Source organism: Quercus robur, chromosome 11 (assembly GCF_932294415.1).
Source record: "Quercus robur chromosome 11, dhQueRobu3.1, whole genome shotgun sequence".
NCBI lineage: Eukaryota > Viridiplantae > Streptophyta > Magnoliopsida > Fagales > Fagaceae > Quercus > Quercus robur.
This window is the reverse complement of record NC_065544.1, coordinates 49901827-49925661: the sequence shown is the minus strand read 5'-3', so window position 1 is coordinate 49925661 and position 23835 is coordinate 49901827. Positions and strand designations below refer to the sequence as shown.

General features: G+C 34.5%; 1 pseudogene; it reads left to right on the top strand.

Annotated features, from left to right (window-relative positions):
• The first annotated feature begins 5 nt into the window (after positions 1–5).
• LOC126705169 (L-type lectin-domain containing receptor kinase IX.1-like) lies at positions 6–22242 on the top strand (annotated as a pseudogene).
• The last annotated feature ends 1593 nt before the right edge of the window (positions 22243–23835 follow it).

The window sequence follows — 23835 nt, the reverse complement described above, 5'->3', positions numbered from 1 at the left end:
GAAAAATGTTTGATCGTGAGGCTGTTAACACCCTTTATGGAACTTTGAAGTGTGGTTGGGCTTTAGATATTGCAAATAATCAACTTAACACAAATATGCATGAGCCTTCTAAGAGCAGAACGTTGGTTTGCTGGCTAATGCTGTAAACAGCATCTACTGAAATTAGAAAAGACAAGAAATTCTATGAACTGCCAAGACCAGGAGCTTGTTCCTATGTAAAAAAAAATTGCTATTCAATTAGGAAGTAACTAGATTAAAGCATGCTGACACGATCCGGCGTAGGATCGTTCAGTCAAACTATAATTGAAACGAGGGAAAAATAAATGAAGAAGATGAATCAGGAGGAGGCAGATACCTCATTGCCGACGTAGTAAAGGATATAGATGAATGCCAAAATGAAACAGGATGAAAAATGCCGCATGGTTGAATGCCCTTATGTCTACTGAAGGATTTTAATTAGATGCATAAACTAAAAATGCAAATAAAACTTTTTACAAAATGGTTTTTGTTAAAAAGGTTCTTTTTCTTTTTCTTTTTCCATTTTATTGAGAAGGGGGCACAAGTTGGTAACGAATGTGAAAAAGCTTAAAACAATGTTTTTGAGCCATAAGTTCTGTTGGGTCAGAAGACAAGCCAATAGTATTTTTAAGAACTTACATAATGGCCTCTTATAGTCTTATAGAAACTGAGTTACATATTGTATGCCTAATACGAACTTTCTATATCTGGGCTCTCTCTCGGCATCTGTAAAGTGTTTAAATGAAATTTCTTTCTTTCTCCAACCCAAAAAAAAAAAAAAAAAAAAAAAAAAAAAAAAAAAAAAAAAAAAACCTGCAAGTCTTGGCAATTAGTATATGTCATATGTTGTTGTTGTTGTTGATTTTTTTTTTTTTTTTTTTTCCAGTTTTCATAGATATTGTTTACAGTATTACCATGCAAATCAACATTGACTAACTTCGCTCTTAGAAGACTACCAATTATTTAATCTGCGCTCTCTCATATTAATGCCACGTTGCATTTCTTTGAAATGGAATGCATGGTTAGACCCATTGGCAGGGCAGGCCCTAGGCCTGGGCCACTGAGGCCATCGCCTAGGGCCCCTACTAGAGAAAAACCCCCAAATTTTAGGGCAAAAATTAATATATATTTTTTTAAGAGTTTTTTGTTTTTAGTTGGAAATATAGGAAAAAAATTAGTTTTACATTTTTCCTCTACTTTTAAGAAGTCTCAAAATTGAGTAATACTAGAGATAATTCAACTTTAAATACATGGGTCTTACAAATATGTATCACTAATCAAGAAATAATTTAGATAGGAAAATGCTAGAAATACTATAAATTTTACTTCAAAACATTTACAAATTGATGTGACAATTAATATGATTTATAAAAGTCAACAACCTATTAAATGCATTTTTGAATTAATTTTTGTGATTGGTGATACATTTTTATAAGTCTCATGTTGTAAAATTTATAATATCCTTAGCATCATTCATTCAAATACTTGTTTATTATTTACTTAAAGTGTCACTAATCACATTTATTTCTACATCGTTTAAAAGTTTTTTATAGTAAAATTTGTTTTAGTAAAAAAATAAAGCATATTACAAAATAAAAAGAATAGATTTTGGTATAAAAAAAAATTATGATATTAAACATGTGTTAAATTTTATTTAAGTAATAATAAAAATGTCTCATTTAAATATATTGCGTTAGTCCTCTAAATTTTTTGGGCCGCCCCTGCCCATTGGAAACCCAATTAATTTATTAACAAATTTGATGAGGTTGAGACTTGCAGTGATGTGAATTCCACTGTTAATTCCTACATTTCAAGGCTGAGAAAACTCAAATGTGAAGATTCATTAATGCATGGAAATGGCTTAGTCATTTTAACCCAAACCCTCCTTAATAAATATTGGGGATCTTAACCGGACTTTTCAAAGAAGATGAAAAGCTGTGGGGATAGGAAATGATCGATTTAAGTTATCAACGAAGAATATAAAACAAAAGGACAAACTCAATCAATATTGGTTTGCAAGCTAAAAGGGTAAATATTATCAACGAAGAATATAAAACAAAAGGGAAAGAAATACTATAAAGTGCAAGACATGGACCTTCTTATTTGTCTCAACTCTCAAAGTTGATAGTAGGCCCGTTTTCTCGTCCTCTTCTCCCTTTTAAAATTAATTGCACAGTTAAGCCTAATTAATTAATTATTCAAAATTGCGTCAACATGGTGACATGTATGGGGGTTGTCTAAGGTTGTCAAAATCGTAGGAGGTAGGTGGAATCGTGGATCACAGGATTGGATCGTAAATCGTAAGATCCTACATTATTTAAGAAAAAAAAAATACACATTGTTATATTAAATAATCACATAAATTATATATTCATTGATATAATTATCATACATCACTACATCTATTTGTAAGCATCATTTAAAAAGGCAGAAAACCTCAAAATGTAACACTTTATTGGGATATTTTTTATTTGGATCCAACTGACACTCTCTCTACATTGGAGTGGAAAAACTTGGTCTATTGAGATTTATTTTTCATTTGGATCCAACTGAGCCTTCTGCCAAGTTAAAAAAGATTATAAGAAACCAAAGTTGTTTAGGATCGTCAAAATCGTACGATCCTATGGATCCTAAATGATTGCTAAGATCCTTGAAAGATCCGGATCTTTTTAAATAAGTAGATGGAATCGTAAAATCATAGGATCGTAAAATCCAAATCAGGATTTTGACAACCATGGTGTTGTCTCTAATTGTTGGTATTTTCCTATACTGTTATTTGCCACCTCAACAATTTGTAAAAATATTAGAAAAAGTTTGTGATTATAACATTAATCTTAACAGTTTGTGGCTGTAATATTACCCTACTAAATTTTCAGATAAAAATACAATTTTTTTAATTTTTAAAGTGTAAACTAGAATTTTTGCCTGTGAATCAAAATTGGACAAAATATTGACACTAAGGGTCTGTTTGGATAGAACTTATTTTGCTGAAACTGAAAACTGAAAATTAAAAATACTATAGCAAAATAATTTTTAAATGTGTCAATAGTATTGTGGGACCCATTTTTAATGAAAAAATGGCTGAAAAGTGTAATTTGTGGGATCCGTGAACAGTACACAGATGTACTGTTCACTGCTAACTTAGTCAAAAGATGCGGCTGAAGCAAAAAAAAAAAACTGAAAACGCAAAACGCAACAAGAAATGCGGATCCAAACCGCACCTAAGTCACTAACAACATACTTATATGTGCTTAGCTAATTGGCACGTGGGATACATAACTAACTAATTGCATGCATGTGTATTATGAGAAAGAGTAACGATACAGGAACAAACAGTAATTTGTTTACTTTCAATTCATGTGCAAAAATATCTAGTTGACACTTTAAAACTTCAAAAAATATATATATTTACTCGGAAATTTGGAAAATTATAAGAATTGAATTAGTTTGTCCTAATTGAATGCCAAATCACAAATGCACTAATTTCACGATTTAAGAGCCAAAGATTTTAAAAAAAAAAAAAAAAATTAACCTCATTGACCGAATTTTGACAGAGATTGGCCAAGCTGATTAAAGCGGTTTAATGAACTAAAAAAATCATCCGACCACTAACATCTGTCTTATTTCACTTAAAACACATTCTCTTAAACTCTTTGACCAAGTTGACTAAAGTTTAATATGTCTTTTGCTCGCATAGACCAGCCCTTAAACTCTACTGATAATCATTTTTTCCGTAGTGGCATGGAGTTGATATTTATACGATTACTAGGATCCGCCTAAGGAACATGTAGGTATTGGTACCAACTCTATGAAATATGTTGCTAACGTAGGGGAGCTCCATGGAAGTGCAAAGGTTCTTGAAGCAATTTTTTTTTTTTTTTTTTAGAATACTAGGTATTTTTAACACACACACAGGAAGAGAGGGAGAGTCTTAAAGAAACTGACAGTAATAGGTTCTTGAAGCAATTGAAAGAACACTGAGTGGACATTTTGATAGAACGCTCCATGGAAGTATTTCTCCACGCCGTCAACTCCGATATCAGAGAGAGGCTAATTTGAAAGAGAGGAAAAAGAGAGACACCGAAACAGTGAGAGAGGAGAGAGAAAGGAAAATGAGAAATGAGATTGGGAGGATAGAAGTATTGTGTGAATCTGTGATTGAAAGAGAGAGAAAGAAGAGATATTTTAATAAAATAATATTTTTTATTTTACATCCTTAGCTGTAGTAGGTTTTACATATAAAAACCAATTGTTCATAGATGCTAAAAATATTTAGCAACCCATACTCAGATGTGGCTGATTTTAGGTTGTTTCCTATAATAGTAATTGGGGGTTTTTTACGACCCCAATACTAGTGCCCTTAGATGCTTGAATATGTAAAAGTAGTGATCCTCATGGTGACGGCGTGCCACAATGATGAATAAGTTCACTTCACAGGGTTGAAATATGCTAGTGTAGAGATTGGGTTCCAATTAGGTAAACTTGTTGATTTTTGTATTTAGTACACTACTCCTTTTTTTTCTTTTTTTAATAGAAAACTTTTTTCTGAAGCCACTCCAAATCCTTTATATCCCCTTGTGCCACTACAATTCAGTATAAACCATACAACTAGCTAATTTGTGAGGATAATCAATAATTTTCATACAAATTGATTGCTGGGTGTGGGTTTGCTATGTTCTAAAACTTGGTGAGCCACCCAATCTGGTTTCTGCAATTCACTACATTAATTTTGTTCTATAAAGCTTGCAACTATTGAATTAATTTAATTGTAGTACTACTCAGAGCTCAAGTAGATTCTTACTAATATTATATTCTATATTTCTACATAATATCAGATTCTATATCAGGGGAAAGAAACTGTATACATCATATTATTTATGATGATGCACAAAAATCGTCAATGAGCTGATTGTTCATGAGCGCTCCAATGGGGTGCCTAAGAAACAAGAAACCAAGAACCAACAGAGAGCACCAGTGGGATGCTGGCCAAAGACCCTCCGAATGTTTAAGTCAGTAAAAGAATAATCACCAAGAACTCAATAGTGTGAGAGCTAGGGATTTTCCGCGTCCCTTGAAGAGGTGAAGGTCTGGTACTTATATAGTGGTGTAGGGTCAAACCAAGATCCCTTACATGAAGGGTCTTTCCTTATAGGGAAGATCCTAGAGTTAAGGCCCTCTAGATCTTAGGGCTCCTTTTACCATATAGAGAAGATATGAATGTGTAGTAAGGTCTTTGGGCATGATGCACAAGTTATTTCCTTGTAGGGACTTATGAGTGAGGAACAAGCAAAGATTGGTGGGACCCACTATGCTTAACCGTTTGCATGGTTATTCATTCATCAGTGTGGCCACCTGTCCGTTGGCAAGTGATGTGCATTGATAATAGTCTAATTTTGCATATTTATATTATTATTAGAAAGCATTATCATATTTATTTTGAGTTAATTCATACATTTTATATTTGGCTTTGGAATAATGCTGAATAATCAATTTTGTGCTTAATTGAATTTTAATGCGTAAATTTGTCTTTTGTAGGAGAATAAAATTAAATAAGTAGATTTGTGCAAAGAAGAAAGCTAATAGACTTTACTTTTACAAGAGCCATGATAAAGTTAAAGAAGGCCAACCCAATTAAATTTATGTTCAATTGGAGTAAGGAATCAAAAGAAATTTGCATCAAATCCAAGTCCAATTCAGATTAAGATTTCAGCCTACACATCAATTAGTATTTTCGGCATTCCTTTCGGCTTATATGTCCAATCCAGATGATTCAAGTTAGGCTGGAAAGTTAACTTAAAGGGCTACAACTTTGTAGTTTACCAAAAGTCTGAATTCTGATGTTAAATGAACCAAAATCATTGGTTAAGTGAAACCAAAAAATCTGAGATTTTCTTCAAAAAATGGATTTGACTAATCTATTAGAGTTGCTCTTAGAGTTACATATTGTATGCCGAATACAACCTTTCTATATCTAGGCTCTCTCTTGGCATCTTTAAAGTGTTTAAATTAAATTTCTTTCTTTCTCCAACCACCCCCCTACCCACCCCCACACCCCCACCAAAAAAAAAAAAAAAAAAAAACCTGGAAGTCATAGATACTGTTTACAGCATTACCATGCAAATCGACATTGACTGACTTTGCTCTTAGAAGACTACCAGTTATTTAATCTGGCCTTTCTCGTATTAATGCCACATTGCATTTCTTTGACATGTTAGACCCATTGGAAACCCAATTTATTCACAAATTTGATGAGGTTGAGACTTGCAGTGATGTGAATTCCACTGTTAATTCCTACATTTCAAGGCTGAGAAAACTAAAACGTGGGGGTTTGTTAATGCATGGATTTGGCCTAGTCATTTTAACCCCAAACCCTCCTTATTTGTCTAATTCTGCTCCATAATAAATATTGGGGATCTTAACCGGACTTTTCAAAGATGATGAAAAGCTGTGGGGATGGGAAATGATTGACCTTATTGAAGTTGTAAATAACCATGATTGGAACTTCGATCATGTAGATTGGAAGTTCTTCGATCATATTGGGTGGATATGTTTTGCAAGGATTTGTGAAGTGATGGCCATAGGAGGTGGAGATGACCAATAACTGGTAAGGCTGGTTGGGTTGGAGGGAGTTTGGGACGATCGAGTTTTAAGCTTGAGAAGCTTGTTGAAAATAAAGTTAAACAAGAGAGTTGATAGGAACAAGAGGAGGAAGTAAACCAAGTAGTATTGGTTAGCAATCATGTTGGCCATAGCTTAAAAAATTAAAAAAATTAAAAAATCACATTTGGTTCATTGTGGTCCACTTCGGTCCATGCGGTTCAGTTCTGTCTATTTCGGTCCATTTCAGTCGATTTTCGTCCACTTTAGTTCATTCGGTCCAATTCGGTCTATAAAGTCCACTTCAATCTACTTTGGTCCATGAATCCAGTTCAATCCATTTCAATTACGCCTGTGACGTGCACATGGTTGAATGCCCTTAGGCCTTAGTCTCTTATCTATTGGTTTATACCAATAAAGTAAATAACAATTTCAACATATTGTCTGACTTTACTCTTAGACAGGGCCGGCCCTAGACATTTTGGAACCTAAGGCGAGAACTAAAAATTGGGTCTTTTTTATACTTATATATTAATTAAATTAATGTGTTAGGTTTTGAGTTTATAATGTTAGCAAACCATGACAAAACATGACAAAAACTAAGTCTTATCAGTTTAGAATTGTCTACATTGAAGCCCAAGACAAAAAAAACTCAAGTTTGGGATAAAAACTAATGAGTTACAAGCTGGTTGGTTCAATCGATCGAAAGACAGATTCGATTGATCCAAAATCGCATATCAGCAAAATCAGCAAACGTAAAAAGGCCATAACTTATTCGTTTGAAGCCCAAATCGCGAGCCGTTTTTTCCAGTATTTAAAGGACATTATAAACTAACCCTAGGTGGGGTTTTGAGAGTTTTTTAGACAGATTAGAGTACATCTTGTGCCTCTTTTGTATATCTAGGATTTTGTACCCAAAAGCTCTCTTATGTCTTCTACCGGTGTTATTACTTGAAGAATCTTAAGATCCGGTGTTGTAGAAGTTACTACCTTCTCTTGTCATCAAAGGTGTTGATGATCTAAACCTTCAAGGGTGGTCTTGGAGTCACAAACAGGAGAGTTTGTGTTGCTAAACCTTTGAGTGGGATCTCAAAGTCACAAACGTGGGTGTTTGTATTTTGCAAATGCCAAAGAAAGAACGAGTCCGTGAATTTGAAACTTGCACGTGGTCATGTCAATAAGTTCTACTGGTGGGTAGCAATAAGAAGTCGAGCGTGGAGGCTTGTAAGTCTTATTATATGAACTTCGATTCTTTCTAGTGGATTTGCTTTTTGCCTTGAGGATAACTAGGTTAAATCCTCCCCAAGTTTTTACCGGTGTGGTTTCTTGAGTCATCATATCATTGTGTTATTTATATTTCCACTGCTTTGCATGATATAATTGTTTTGATTGTGACAATCTAGATTTGTGAATTTAGACTAAGTAACAACTTGGCTAATTACCTAAGTTAATCCAATTGTGTTTTTAAAGGGTCTAAAAACCATCATAATGTTTATTTAATATTTTTATATTATAATATATTTCATTTAAAATCTATTTTTTTTGCCTTTTGAGATGCAAATTGACTAATTAAATTTTTGTATTCAAGTTCTTCTAACATCTTCTTTTCAATCGATAATATAGCTAATCAACTTAATCTTTATTGGGACATTGTTGATCTTAGTTATGATTTTATTAATTTCATTATCTTCTGACTCTTTTTGGTGAATTTCTTGCTCATTTGTGATATTTTCATCTAAATTTTGTGCTATATTTTGTTTATTACTAATAACAAATTTATCCATTGGTCCTTTTTGAGACTCAATTAATTTTTCTTTTTCTTTTTTTTTTTTAAGTTTTTCATATCCAAATGCATATTTTCTAATAGACATTTCTAATCAAACAATATATTTATAAAGACTAAAATAAAAAATAACTTTCAAGTGTAGAGCAAATAAGAAATAGAACCTGATTTATATAAAAAGTATTGTTGTGGTTTCAATGAACAATAACAAGTTTTTAGCAATCTCAACCTACATAAATAAAGATGTATTCAATATATTACCACTAATATATATATATATATATAAACACAAGATTAAAATTAAAAAAAAAAAAAAATTAAGCACAAGCATTACAAAAATTTAAGCACAGCCATAACACAAGGCTTATTAATAAGACCCACCCAAAAAAAATGCAGGCTTTATTAAAAAAATAAAAAATAAAATAATAAAATAAATAATAAATAATAAAAAACTTGAAGGCCCAAACAAACGTGAAACGTCCAGGCAAGAGGTAGCCATAACTCAATATAAACAAAACAGGCCCAATAAAATGAAGAGAAAGTCATGCGCCCAAATAAATTATACCTGATACGTACCGTATCAGAAAACTCAAAACCTAGAGCAGTTGAGAAAGGCAGAGAGCAAAGAATCAGAGAAAGAATGAGAGAGGCGAAGAAAGCTTGCTTGAGCAGTTGAGAAAGGTGAAGGAAGCTTGCTTGAGCAGTTGAGCCAGGCAGCCAGCAACAGTGGAGAGAATCAAAGAAAGAATGAGAGAGGCGGAGAGCAGAGAGAAACAAGCAAAGGGAACGGTAAAAATTTTAGGGATTTGAGTTGTTTTATTTGTTTTGATTTGTGATTGTTTTGTGGTTAATCTCTTAGACCAGATTTGTAGTTTATCTTGTTGATTTTTGGTTTGTCTAGATGATAATAATGTTATTTTTGGGCAATGATTTTATTTAGAACCAATGTTTAACCGGATTTACCATAATTTTTGTTTTTTTGGTTAAAAGGATGTACCAGATATTTTTAATTCGTCTGAAACTAAATTTTTTTTTCCCCTACTACCCCTTCTTTTCTAAAATTTTGGGGCCCTCCTTCCACTTGGGGGCCTTAGGTAATTGCCTAATTGGCCTAGTGGAAGGGCCGGCCTTGCTCTTAGAAGACTTCCAGTTATTTAATCTAGGCTCTCTCTTATCTAATGCAACTCTTAGAACACATGTTAACCCAATTCATGAACAAATTTGATGACAACGTTGAGACTTGCAGTGATGTGAATTCCACTCCTAATTCCTTTGATGGGAACTATTCTAGATAAGTTGGCCACACTAGGGCTTCCAATATGTCTTGTAGAGGTGTATATCAGCAATGCACTTGATAAAGATGCACTGGTGAGCAATTCTAATTGTTACTCGATGTTTCTTATTTACAAATTGTAGAATTCTAATCTATGTTGTAGCTTACTACACATGGTTCTTTAGTTTGAACTTTATTGTAAGGGCAATACTTTTCTCCAAACTAATTTGGAAAAATCTCCTCTAACCTATAATGTTGCGGTTCATAAGATCATTCATGCGTATTAAATCATTTGAGTCTCCAAGTAGTAATTTGGTCAAAATCTCCTCTAACCTATTATGTTAATCGACTATTAAAATGGTTATGTGACTAAAAGTGCATGCATGTGAAGAGTCATTTAATTCTCCATGTAGTAGTTTGGTCAAAATCTCCTCCAAATTAAAATTTGGTCCTATTTTTCTTGCTTTTATATGAAATTGTTAATTTTTGTTTGATTTTAGCCCAGACAAAAACTTTCATTCCTCTTGGAAAAAATTTAGGAATGATAAAATTTAGATGTATTTTCTTAGATATTATATGTTAATGTTGGGATTCTCAATTAAATTCAACTATATCACTTCAATGATCATGTAATATAAATTATGCTATCTTTTCTAAAGATATTAAATCTAATGCAATTATGTGTTTGAATATGATTAGGAAACCTTAATTGTCTTTTAAAATAATATCATGTCCATAGTTAACTTTGGAAAAAAAATTTGCAGGTTAATACACTTACAAGAAAGTATTGAGAGAAGATTTTCACATATCTCTAAATGGAATAGTGCTTTGGACTACAAACTATCCTAATGAGTGTTAGTATAATTAAACATGAAAAATTTTTTTTTTTTTTGAGGGGTTAAAATTGTGCTTTTATTTGAGTCCAACAAGTTTTCATTAGTCTTATTTTAAACACAAAATTATTGTGCTACTTAATTGAATCCAATAAAATAACATATCCATGAGTTTTTATTTTTTATTTCTTTTTCTCCTTTCTCTTTATCCTACAAAATTCGGACTACAAGTTTGACACTTCATCACTTTCATATTTGTAATTAATTATAATTGTTTTTAAAATGACAATTCAATTATTTTTTATTTTTGTTATTGTAATAAGTCTAAGAAACTAGAATGCAAGAAGAAATTCGAAGAAAAAAATATTAAATAAAATAACAAAAAGAGGTAGTAAATGCTAATGATGATGAAGAAAATGTCAATGAAGAAATAAAGTTGCAAGGTGATGAACATGATGATAACATTGACTTAGATGAAATTAATTGGGTAACATGATGGATATGATGAAAATAAGTTATTATTTTGGCTCATATGTCATGTATTATCACTTTTGAATTTGAATGTGTAAGTTATAAAAAAATGCTAATTTGATTTATTTAGTTAGCTTTGTTAAATATTATTAGACAAATGATAATTAAATTAGTCATTTGTTGAATATATTATGAATTTATAATGAATATACCTTATATATATATATATATATATATAATGTTTCAAAAATTTTATTTAGTATTTGTGTATCTTATGATACACAATATGATACGATACACAATGGTGACGATACATAAAAATAAAAAATTGATTCACGATACAATTCACATTTTAACAACTATTAGTATTACCAAATTTGCCGGACTAATTTCCAAAATCTGCCTACCAAAGACGTGGTTGACAAGCTACTTAAATTCGGGTGGTTGAGGGTCAGATAGACAAGCATGATTCTTATAGCTTTTAACTAAATGGCTTCTTTAGAGTATCAACATCAATCATGTTAAAATTTTAGATTTTAGCACCAAAAGAAAAGTTACCTTATATATTTTAACTTATTATTTTACGACCAGTGCCGGTTGAATGTTAGAGCAAAAAATGCGGTCGCCTAAGGCCCCAAGTAAAAAAAAGGCCCCCAAATTTTAACCAATAGGGTTATTTATAATAAATAAATAAAATAATTTTTTTTACCAAATAAAAAAGAGAGAAAAATGCAACGTCCACAATATTTTTTACAATACTTTTACAACTAATATTAAGTAGTAGGTTGTTATTGATTACAAACAAAAAAAAAATATATATATATATATATATAGTGATATTTTCAAATAGAAAACAAAAAGCAACTTAAAACCAAGGATTTGTTATAAAAAATATTGTGAATGTTGCATTTCTAAAAAAAATAATAATAATAATAAGAGTTGAGTTTGCAAACTTTTACTGGTTCTCGTCTAAGGATACGTTTGGTATACTGAATGTAGATTACAACAGGAATTGTAATCTTTATTACTAGGAATAAAAGGTGTTGTAATGTAATAACTAAACCTATTCATTAGTTTGGTTGTGAGTTGTAACATTAGAATAAAATTATGATCTATTTTAGGAAATATCTCATTCATACAAATATATTTCCTAGAAAATAATATATTTTAAATTTTAGAGAGATAAGTTATTTTTTGATGATTTTTTATTTCTATAATTGTTAGGTGGATATAGAAAGTTTATTTATTTGGAAATATATTAATGTTAGAAATTATTACATCTAGTAAGGAATAGCTATTACAACCCTTTTAGAGAGGAATAATTATTCTTCATTTTAAAGAATAGTTATTCATAAGGAATGACTATTCTTTGTAATAAAAACATAACCAAATGATTGAATAGCTAAACTATAGGAATAACTATTATATTACATTGCCTATTATAGTCTATCAAACGTGCCCTAAGTCTACCGCTAACATCGTTTTTTTACTTACTACTATTAATTTGCCACAATAATAAGTATGAAAAATTTTGTCAAACTTTTTTTCTGTCTATAAAATTTCTAAAAAAAGAAAAAATTCTATGTAATTCATATTAATTAGTAGAAATTTTGCATTTAAAATAAGATAATCAATTTTCGCCTTAGGCCCCAAAATGCATTAAGCCGCTCCTGTTTACAACTCACCCTACCTCAATGCTCTTATTTTTCACAACACATCTAAACACTATTAATTTATTTATTTATTTATTTATTATTTTCTCTCTCTTTTTCTCTTTCTCTCTTCAAGCCACCAAATCCATGACCTCTATCTTATTCTTCTCCCTCTCTTCAACCCACAGCCACCACAACCTCTCTTCTTCTCTTCTTCAATATCCCAAGAAGATAGCGGCCATGGGCTTGGTGGCTTGAAGAGAGAGAGAAAAAGACATGATACAGATTCTTGTAGACTTCATAAAGGTTATCATTTAGAGGTTAACCCAAAGGAGTCAATCTCATACCGGAGGCTGTACCGATTTAACTAGTGAAACGATATATTTCGATACCGAACAATACCGGTATACCATTTCGGGTTTACCATTATTTTTTATATTTATAAATATGTGTGTGTGTGTGTGTGTGTGTGTGTGTGTGTGTGTGTGTGTGTGTGTGTGTATTATAATAAATATAACAGTTTACCATAAAACATTATCTCAATTCAGAACAAATTATTCATGGTTTTAGACTTTAGCATCAATCAAAAAAAAAAAAAAAAATAGAAACTTGACTTCTTTCAATGTATCGAAACCCAACTTGAACTAAAAGAGGTTATCATTTTTATTGTGGCACAATAAGGGATACCCACTAGTTGTGGTGTCCTAGAAGAAACCAGACCAGTGCCAGCCCAAGGATTAGACCTAAGGCCCCACCACAAAATAATAATAATTACCTTTGGGAAAATGCCTCCTTTCCATTGTAAAAATCTAAAATTTTATATAAAAAAATATAAATTTTTTCATATAGTTATGCATTTTTTTTTTATTAGAAATGCTAGGAATACCACAAATTTTACCATACTGATTAATATGTCACCAATTACAAAAAAGTAATTCAAACACATTAATTACATTATTGAAGTTCATCAATAATAGTTATTATCACATCACATTGTGAATATTTTGTTATGCCTTTAGCATTTTTTTTAAAAAAAAAAATTCTAACAAGTCTTTCAAAATATGAGACTAATAGAAATCTAATCCAATTAAAACCCTAAAATGCTTCAAAATTTGTTACCAAACACGTATTTGAGAGAGAGAAATGCTCCAACAAGAGGATAAGAAATTGGTCTAACATTTTTATTTATAAAATTATGTTGTTATACAACATTAGCATCTAAACTATAGTCAAATTATACCAAAGATAACTAAAAATCTTGTAACTCAACAAGTACTATACACTTGAGTCATTAAATAAAACTACAATATGGTTGAAAAAAATGAAAATATATATATAATACACACACAAATAACAAAGTTACACACTAAGAATCTCACACTTTGTTTACAACTTGTTAGGTTGGCAGAATGTGAATATTAATTAGTGTAACATCACTTTTACAAAAATTGTGAAATTTTTATCTAATTAGACTTATTGATAAATATATTACATACCATGCAGGGTTTGTGTGCATGTATATACAAAAAGAAAAGTTAATAGGCATCCTAAGGAAATTGGTTTTGAAAATATTTATATAAACTTTTTAAAAATATATAAATAAATAAATAAATAAATATATATATATATATAATTATTGATTGTTTTGACAGTTTTTTATATTTCTCATTAACATAATATAAAAACCACCGTGCAACCTTGGTACAGTAGTCACTTCACAAGTATAAATGCTTGTGAAGTGTGGGAGGGACAAGGGCCAAGGACCAAGGTTCAAGTCTTCAAGAATAAGTTTCACACACATATACACTTAAATTAAGTTAGAGTAGAAATTTTATCTTGTATAAAAAAAATGAACATATTATAAAAAAAAATTAAATAACTAATTAGCAAATGTCTTAAAGACATTTACTATCATTTCCATACGTATTTATGTTGAAAAAACCTTAATTTTTTAACAGCCAATTGGACCTTTTCTCTTGTGTGTGTGTGTAAAGAATGAGAAGTGCACCAAGCTACTTTCCTGTCCTATTACTGTTTGGCATTTATCTATCCGTTTAGGCCAGAGGGCAGTGACGTAACTCATCTTACGCACCTTTTTTATCATTATTTTTATCAATTTAAGTTTAACAGAATAAGCACAAGAGAGCGAGACAAATAAGAAACTCCAAGTCTTAAGGTTTGGAGTTTAGCAGTTTTAAATTTTTATATTTTAATCTTATTTTCTTGGTACACATTAAGGTTTATTTTAATTGTATTTTATTCGTCGATATGAGGTTTACCCTATTAGCTTGAAAACCACTATTGACCTAGTTTGCCCACAGAAAATTTCCATTTAGTTTAGGTACATTGATTCAATTCACACTCTGCAATATACCTATCCCAACCATACTTCAAAATTCCCAAAGTGGTTGTTTACACCTTCAAGATTAAAGTTCCAATCATGGTCAAGCTCACTCATTTCCAATCCCCTCAGCTCTTCATACTCTTTTATACCTTCATAATCAATAATCACCAGTTTCTTCTCTCAACTACACCCATTTACAAGTGCTATATCCTTCAACTACACTTATTTTAGTTCTGATAACCCAAACATCTCCTATGAGTTATCTGCTTACGCTGAAAACCAAGTCATCAAGCTCACGAGCAACATGAAATCGCAAGCATTTGTGGGTCGAGCCATGTATTTCAAACCCGTGCACCTGTGAGACGAAGCATCTAGAAACCTCACAGATTTCACAACCCATTTTACCTTTGTTATTAAATCGCCAAATGATCCTATATACACAGACGGGCTTGCTTTCTTCCTTGCACCTAACGGCACACAACTCCCTAATGTGACAAAAGGGGGCGGTCTGGGTCTTGCTTTCGATGACCAAGAAAGAAATACAGATGCTAATCATTTCGTTGCAGTGGAGTTTGATATCTACAAGAATAAGGTCTGACGGGGAGCACGTAGGTATTTATATTAAATCCATGCAATCTATTAATACTTTTTCATGGCCAAGTAAAACTGCAATTAGGGAAGGCCAAATCAATGAAGCTTGGATTAGTTATAATTCTAGTTCCTATAATTTGAGTGTTGTCTTCACTATTTTTAATAGAAGTGGTAATGAAATACAATTCCTTTCTCAAATTATTGATTTGAGAGATGTACTACCTGAATGGGTTAGATTTGGGTTCTCAGCCACAAAAGGAAATACTACAACTCATATCCTTTGTTCATGGGATTTTAGTTCAAGTTTGGAAATTGATAATAACATATCCAACCCAATAGATCCAGTTATGGATACTTCAATCCCCAATCCAGCCCTAAATCCTAAAAAAAACGGCACCTTTGGGTTAGTCATGATCATGAGGTTTCATGCTGGTGGATTTGTTTTGGTTAGTGGGTTAGCTTTGATTTTGTTTTCCCTGTGGAAGAGGAATAGGAAGGATAAAGAAGACGATCATGCCCTTGATGATGACTTTTGATGAAGATTTTGAATAGGGAGCAGGATCACCTAAGAAGTTTTCATATGATGAATTGGCTAGTGTGACTGTTAGAAATACAGAATGATTGTATTGTATTTCATAAATCAAAAGAATATACATCAGTACCTTTATATAGGAGGCATATGTGTGCGGTACAAGTAAAGTGTAGTACAAGTACAAGTGTACTATACAAGTAACCTAACTGGGCCTAAAACCCATAACATAATATACGTTAACAGCCCCCCTCAAACTCAAGGTGGATGTGAGACCAACTTGAGGTTGTCAACCAAATCACGAGTGCGTCCCTTAAGAAGTGACTTGGTGAAGATATCTGCAAGTTGATCTTTGGAGGAGACGGAGAAAAGCTTAAGAGCACCATGGACAAGATGATAACGGATAAAATGACAATCAATCTCGATGTGTTTAGTCCATTCATGAAAGACATCATTGTGAGCAATATGAATGACACTCTGGTTGTCACAATAAAGGGGAGTAGCAGAGGAGGTGGACACACCCAAATCCTTAAGAAGCCATCGTAGCCAAAGGAGCTCAGATGTGGTATCAGCAAGGGCACGATATTCTGCTTCAGTACTAGAGCGGGCCACAAAAGTTTGTTTCTTACTTCGCCAAGAAATCAAAGAAGAACCAAGGAGAAAGCAATAACCTGTAATGGACCTACGATCAGTAGGATCTCCTGCCCAATCAGCATCAGAGAATGCACGGAGTACAAGAGGAGACTGAGCTGAGTAGAAAAGGCCATGAAAAAGGGTGCCCTTTAGGTATCGAAAAATGCGCAGAACAGCAGCATAGTGAGTTGATCATGGAGCAGACAGATACTGGCTCACCTGATGAACAACATAGGAGATGTCTGGACGAGTAACTGTGAGATAAACTAGGCTGCCAACCAACCGTCTGTAAAGAGAAGGATTAGACAATGGTTTCCCCCCCGAGGGTGTCAGATGCGCATTAAGTTCAACTAGAGTGTCAACAGTCTTGCTGTCAGTGAGTCCAGCTCGAGACAACAGGTCAAAAGCATACTTGGCTTGAGTAATATAAAGATCATCTGTGGAATGAGTAATTTCAAGACCCAAGAAATAGCTGAGATGTCCAAGATCTTTCATCTCAAACTGCTGACTAAGAAAATCCTTGAGTTCTTGAATGTCACTGAGGTCATCACCAGTTATGATCATATCATCCACATATAGAAGAAGCAAAATGGTGCCTTTATCAATACGACGAAGAAATAAGGCAGAATAATACGGACTGGCAGTGTAATCCAAGCGAAAGATAGTGGAGTTGAACTTGGCAAACCAAGCTCGTGGGGCTTGTTTAAGACCATAAAGTGCATGTCGAAGATGACAAACCTTGTTTGATTCAACAGAGAGACCAGGAGGAGGTTGCATATAGACTTCTTCACTCAGATCCCCATTAAGGAAAGCATTTTTAACATCCATCTAAAAAAGATCCCATTTACTTGTAGCAGCAACAGCTAAAAGAGCACGAACAGATGAGATACGAGCAACTGGAGCAAAAGTCTCTTCATAATCAATCCCATACTCCTGTATAAAACCTTTGGCAACAAGACGAGCCTTGTAGCGCTCAACGGATCCATCAGAGCGAGTCTTGATCTTATAGATCCACTTACAACCAACCACAGACTGTCCAGGAGGGAGAGTAACCAGATCCCAAGTATGGTTTTTGGTTAATGCATCAAGTTCCTCTTTCATTGCAATCTGCTATAAAGGGTCAGTAGAGGCCTCACGATAGGTTTGAGGCTCGTGAAGTGTAGTAAGGGCAGTGTAACAATGATAGTCAAGTAAATGTGTAGGAATGGATCTTACCCGGGTTGAGTGGCGAGGTGGAATGTCTTGTGGAGGATCTTCAGGCAGAGCAGGAGCAGGGGACCTAAGCTCAAGGTGAGGTAGCTCGTCATCAACCTGTTCATCTTCAACCTGTCTAGGAGAAGCATCAAAAATATCTGGAGAGAAGTCCAAAGGAGGATCAAAAGTATTTGTAGAAGGAACAAGAGACTCATCTGGAAAGATTTCTAAAACAGAGGAGTTAGTCAAGGAAGAATGAAAGTGAGAGAGTTCAACAAACAATCGGTGTTCCCAAAAGACAACATTACGAGAAACACGAAGACGATGAGAGACAGGATCTTAACACCTATACCCCTTTTGAGTTTCGCCATAACCAAGGAAACAACAAAGTCTAAATCGAGGCTCAAGTTTGTTGTGCTCATGAGGCTGAAGAAGAACGAAACAAGCAAATCCAAATGAGCGAAGTTGATGATAGTCAAGGGGTGACCCAAAGAGACGCTCATACGGAGTCTGATTGTGGATGACAGCACTTGGAATGCGATTAATCGCATGAACAGCATGAAGAGCAGCTTCACCCCAAAATGGGGCAGGAACTTTGGCAGAAAGAAGAAGAGCACGAACAGTGTCAAGAATATGACGAAGTTTTCTTTCGGCTCGACCATTTTGTTGAGAGGTACCTAGGCAAGTTAGATGATGTACAGTGCCATAGGAATGTAACAGAGCTTGAAACGCATATTGAGTATATTCAAGAGCATTATCATATCGAAAAGTTTTGATACGTTTGGAGAATTGTGTTTCAACCATTTTTGCAAAGTCGCTGTATATTAGTAAAATTTTAGAACGAGATTTCATAGGAAAGATCCAACTATAACGAGAATAATCATCAATAAAAACAACAAAATATCGAGATCCACCAATACTAACAACAAGAGAAGGTCCCCAAACATCATAATGAATTAACTCAAAAATACTATTAGAAATAGATTCACTGTTATTAAAAGGCAAAGCTGGCTGTTTTCCAAACTGACATGAAGTACAATCAAAATTGTCTTTGGACACAGAACCCAACAGACCCTTAGACGCTAACTGTTGTACCCAAGAAGATGGTGCATAACCAAGACGAGAATGCCAAAGTGCAAGAGAAGGTGAGGAAGAAACTGCAGCAGCTACAGCAGCAACAGAAACAGGAGCAACAGGTGGAAGATGAAGATTGTCCACAGGAAACATACGCCCAACTCTAGGACCAGTCCCAAGCTCCTGCCCCGTCCTCGGATCCTACACAATACACCCAGAATAGTCAAAAATAAGGTGATAACCTAGTTCAGCTAATTGTCCCACAAAGCACAAATTATAGGATAGGTCAGGTACATAGAAGACTCCAGGAACAGAAAGGTTAGAGGTTGAAACAAAACCTAGACTATTCCCATGCATGGTGGAACCATCAACTATGTGAATATTTAGATGATGTGGTGCAGGTTCAAGTTTAGAGAATAAGGACGAGTGAGGTGTCATGTGATTGCAGCAGGCAGAATCAAAAGGCCAAGTTTGAGACTTACCGGGTAGAACAGATAGGGCAGTGGAAAGAGATGCATTACCAGCCATACGAACAGCCTGAGCTATGATCTCCTGTAGTTCAGTGAGGGAGAGGTTGATAGTGGATCCAGAAGACTGGGACTCAGCCGAGGTGGAAGCCATTGGCGAAGTAGGCTCAATATTAGCAACAGCAGCAGTAGATTTGTTGCGGCGATAACAAGTCTCAATGGTGTGTCCAGAACGCTTGCAATAGTTGCAGACCTTTTTGTTGGTCTGCTTGCGACGATTGCTAGAGCCAGAGGAATCACCTGATTGCTGAGGTTGCTCTATGAGTGGAGTAGATGGAGTAATAGCCAAAACATTGAGCTTATTCTAGGCTTGAAGGGTTGCAAGACGAGTTTCTTCTCTAACCAACTCATTCACAGCAGTATCAAGAGAGGGAGCAGGACTGCGATTTAGAAGCTGACCTCGAATGGGCTCAAAGTCCTTATGAAGTGACATCAAGAATTCATAGAGGCGATATTCATCTCTGATGGAAGCATATTGCTGAGCATCCTTTGAGCATGTCCAAGTTGGATCAGAAAGGTCAATTTGGTCCCAAATAAAGCGAAGCTGATCATAATAGTCATTGATGTATTGCCCTGGTTCTTGCCTGAGTTGATGCAATTCAACCACTAACTGATATTTCATGGATCCATGAGTAGTGGAGTACCTTTTGGCCAACATATCCCATGCAGATTTTGCATCATCAAAGCTGCCCAACAGATTGGAAATAAAAGGAATGGAAGTGTTCCGAATCCATGTGAGGATCATGTGGTTATGACTATCCCATTCAATCATGCGACCAAGAAAGGCAGCATCTTCTTCACTTGCTCCCTTGACAGGAATAGTGATTGCACCAGTACAATAATGCCAGAGCATGCGACCCTTAAGAAAACTGCGCATAGCTTGAGACCAAGATAAGTAATTTTTATTCCCCTCCAAAACAGTATTAATGGGGCGAGAAACAAAAATATCCTTTTTATCCATTTAGAGACACAATATGCAAAAACAGACTACAAAAATGAAATCTACGCGAAAAACTGGGTAAGGAGAACCTGGACTGAAAAAAGTCAACCCCTAGAGAAAAGTCAACGGTCAAAACCCCAAAGTCAGAAGATGACGTCAGCGGATGACGCAAGCAAGTGACGTTAGCAACGGCGCAACTAGGGCTGACGTCAGCAATGACTTCAGCGATACTGTTGAGGCGCGTGTGGGCGCGTGACGGCGCGTGGAGGCGTGTGAAAAGAAGTTGCGGCGCGTGGGAGCGCGTGGCGCGTGATCAGCGGAACAGCAACTTTGAACGGCGCGTGGAGGCTCATTCAGTCCCCGATGGCGTCGAGGTTTCCACGAATGTGTAGATCGGCGCAGGACGATCTCTGTGGTACCTTCAAAAACGTAATCGGAGCAATATTTGCAGCGGTGATGCAAAGAGCAGTGGCCTGTGCAGTGTGAAACTCCTTAACGACGGCGGCTGCAGGTCCGAAACCCAAGGACGACGGCTGGATTACGTCGGAAGTTCAACGGCGAGAGGCTGCGGCGGCAGTTGTGATGGCGGAAGCGTTGTTAAAAAGGAAGTTACACTAATGAAGACAAGACTGCTAAGAAAATATCAGAGCAATGGCTCTGATACCATGTTAGAAATACAGAATGATTGTATTGTATTTCATAAACAAAAGAATATACATCAGTACCTTTATATAGGAGGCATATGTTTGCGGTACAAGTAAAGTGTAGTACAAGTACAAGTGTACTATACAAGTAACCTAACTGGGCCTAAAGCCCATAACATAATATACGTTAACAAATGATTTTAACGATAAAGAAAAGCTAGGTCAGGGAGGATTTGGTGGGGTTTATAAGGGATTTTTAAGCAACTCAAAACTCCTTTGTTGCTGTTAAGAGGATATCAAAAGAATCTAAACAAGGGATAAGAGAGTATGCATCAGAAGTGAAAATCCTTAGTCAATTGAGACATAAGAATTTAATGTGACTCATTGGTTAGTGCCGCGAAAGAAGAGGAGAACTTTTACTTGTCTATGATTTCATGCCCAATAGAAGCTTAGATTTACATCTTTTTAAAGAAGAAAGCATAATGATATGGGCAACAAGGTATAAAGTTGCTCAAGGCATGGCCTCAGCCTTACTTTACTTGCATGAAAAATGGGAACAATGCGTACTGCATAGGGATATAAAATCAAGTAACATTATGCTTGATTCAAACTTCAATGCTAAACTTGGGGATTTTGGGTTAGCTGGGGTTGTGGACCATGGCAGGGGGTCATGGACTACAAATGTGGCAGGCACCCAAGGCTACATATATCCAAAATCTGTGGTAACAGGTAAGGTTAGTAAGGAATCAAATATCTACAGTTTTGGAATCATTGCATTGGAGATAGCTTGTGGAAGAAAACCAATTGACCATAGGGCCCCACAAGATCAAGTAGTCATGTTGGAGTGGGTTCGGGAGCTCCATGGGAGAGGACATGTCCTTGAAGCAACTGACAAAAGGCTAGGTGGACATTTTGAGCAACGAGAAATGAAGTGTTTATTGATTGTTGGTCTTTGGTGCGCTCACTCCAATGTTGATCGTAGGCCTTCTTCAATGAGGCAAGCAATTCAAGTGCTCAAATTTGAAGTTTCATTACTTGTTCTTCTCCCATTAGATATGTTTGGGTCATCACATTATACTTTAGCAGAGGATGAGGCTACATCTTCAGGGTCCAATGATGCTACTGATTCTACGGGATGACAAAACCAAAATTCAAGCTATAGATACAACAATTCCTCACGGTAAACCATTCTTTGCTACTTTTCCACCCGCATTGATTTTGTTGCTATAACATAAGTTTTTTTTTAATTAAACTTTCATAAGAGCAAGAGTTTTATGTATTGAATGAGCATGGAATAAATGTGAGGAATTTATTGAAATTATGTAATAAATAAAATTGATTTTAAGGTTACATGGTGTAACATATATACCTATGCATCCAACAATTTATAACCATGAGTGAAAGTAAATAAAAATACAAGTGTTTTTCTCTTTCCCTTTTCTCCCCCATCTTTTAATGTGAGTGGTTGAAAGTGTAAGTGTGAGCGTGTGTACGTCTAACATCTTCCGACATTTGCATAAGCATAAGTTGACTAGAGTTACATTTGATTTGGGGTTTCTTATTAATCGAAGCATTCTATGGACCAACGCCTCAACCTCTTTCTCTTGAATATCTTGAGTATCTTTAGCTGTTCTAATGTAAATTCCAGCCTAATATCATGTTAAAGACTTAATTTGTGACAATTTCTGCATAAGTTGTATTGGTCATAACTCTAGTGTTTTAATTGCATCCTCATGTTATAGCCAAAACCACTTTGTCGCTTCATATAAACTCTTTTGTTGAGTCCAAATATGATGGTTTATGCCTTGTGGCAGCGCTAAATTGTGTGTCTTAAACTAAATGATTTGGTGCAAGTACTCATAAGCAATCATCTTGATATATAGTTGTAATCATAGATCTTGGTTTCAATTTTGTGATGTTTTAATTGCTGTTAGGTGGTTTTCCAACCCTTGCATTCTCCTATTTGAGTGTATTAAGTCAAGGATTAAACTCAAGGAAAAGGTTCCTTATGGCTGTCATTTGATCTATGACAAAACATTGTTTTTGTTATGATTTATATATTAAGCTTTCCTTTGATACACAAGTTGTAAATCCTAATGGAATTGTGAACTTGACTTGAATAGGCTCCTTTTGTTCCTTTGGAATCCAAGTATTTTGCATAACTGCAGCTAGATTTGTACTATCCTTCATTTGCCCCGTAAGTCGCCAAGTTGTATGGCTTAATTTGTTAAGCCCTAGTAACGTTACTATTTGCTTGATAAGCTTGTTAGTTTTGAGTGTCTAAGCTATGTACACTTGAGAAGACTGTTGGGTATGTTTTAAAATTTAAGCCCATGATATTTTGTTGTAAAGCGTCCAAGCTCCAGAATTTTCCTTGGCTGGCAAGCCTGGCATGGGAATTTTTGGCAGCAAACATAACCCACAATCTTCTTATATTTCCTTATAAAATAGTCAGCTGCACCTTCCCATGTTTTGCAGAAAATACATAGCGGCTTGTGACATCAATGGAAAAAAAAATTCCTTTGTTTTTGCCTTTCCTTTTTTCACTCTAATCATCTTTAGCTACTTCCTTTTTTTAGAGCTCTAAGATTATCAAAAAATTCTGCATAAATGATATTAGTTAAAAATAAATAAAAAATAATATATATATATATATATATATATATATTACTTTTGATACTCTAGCTACTTTGTTTTTGCTGAAAATTTTCTCTTGGGCATTTGTGCCAAGC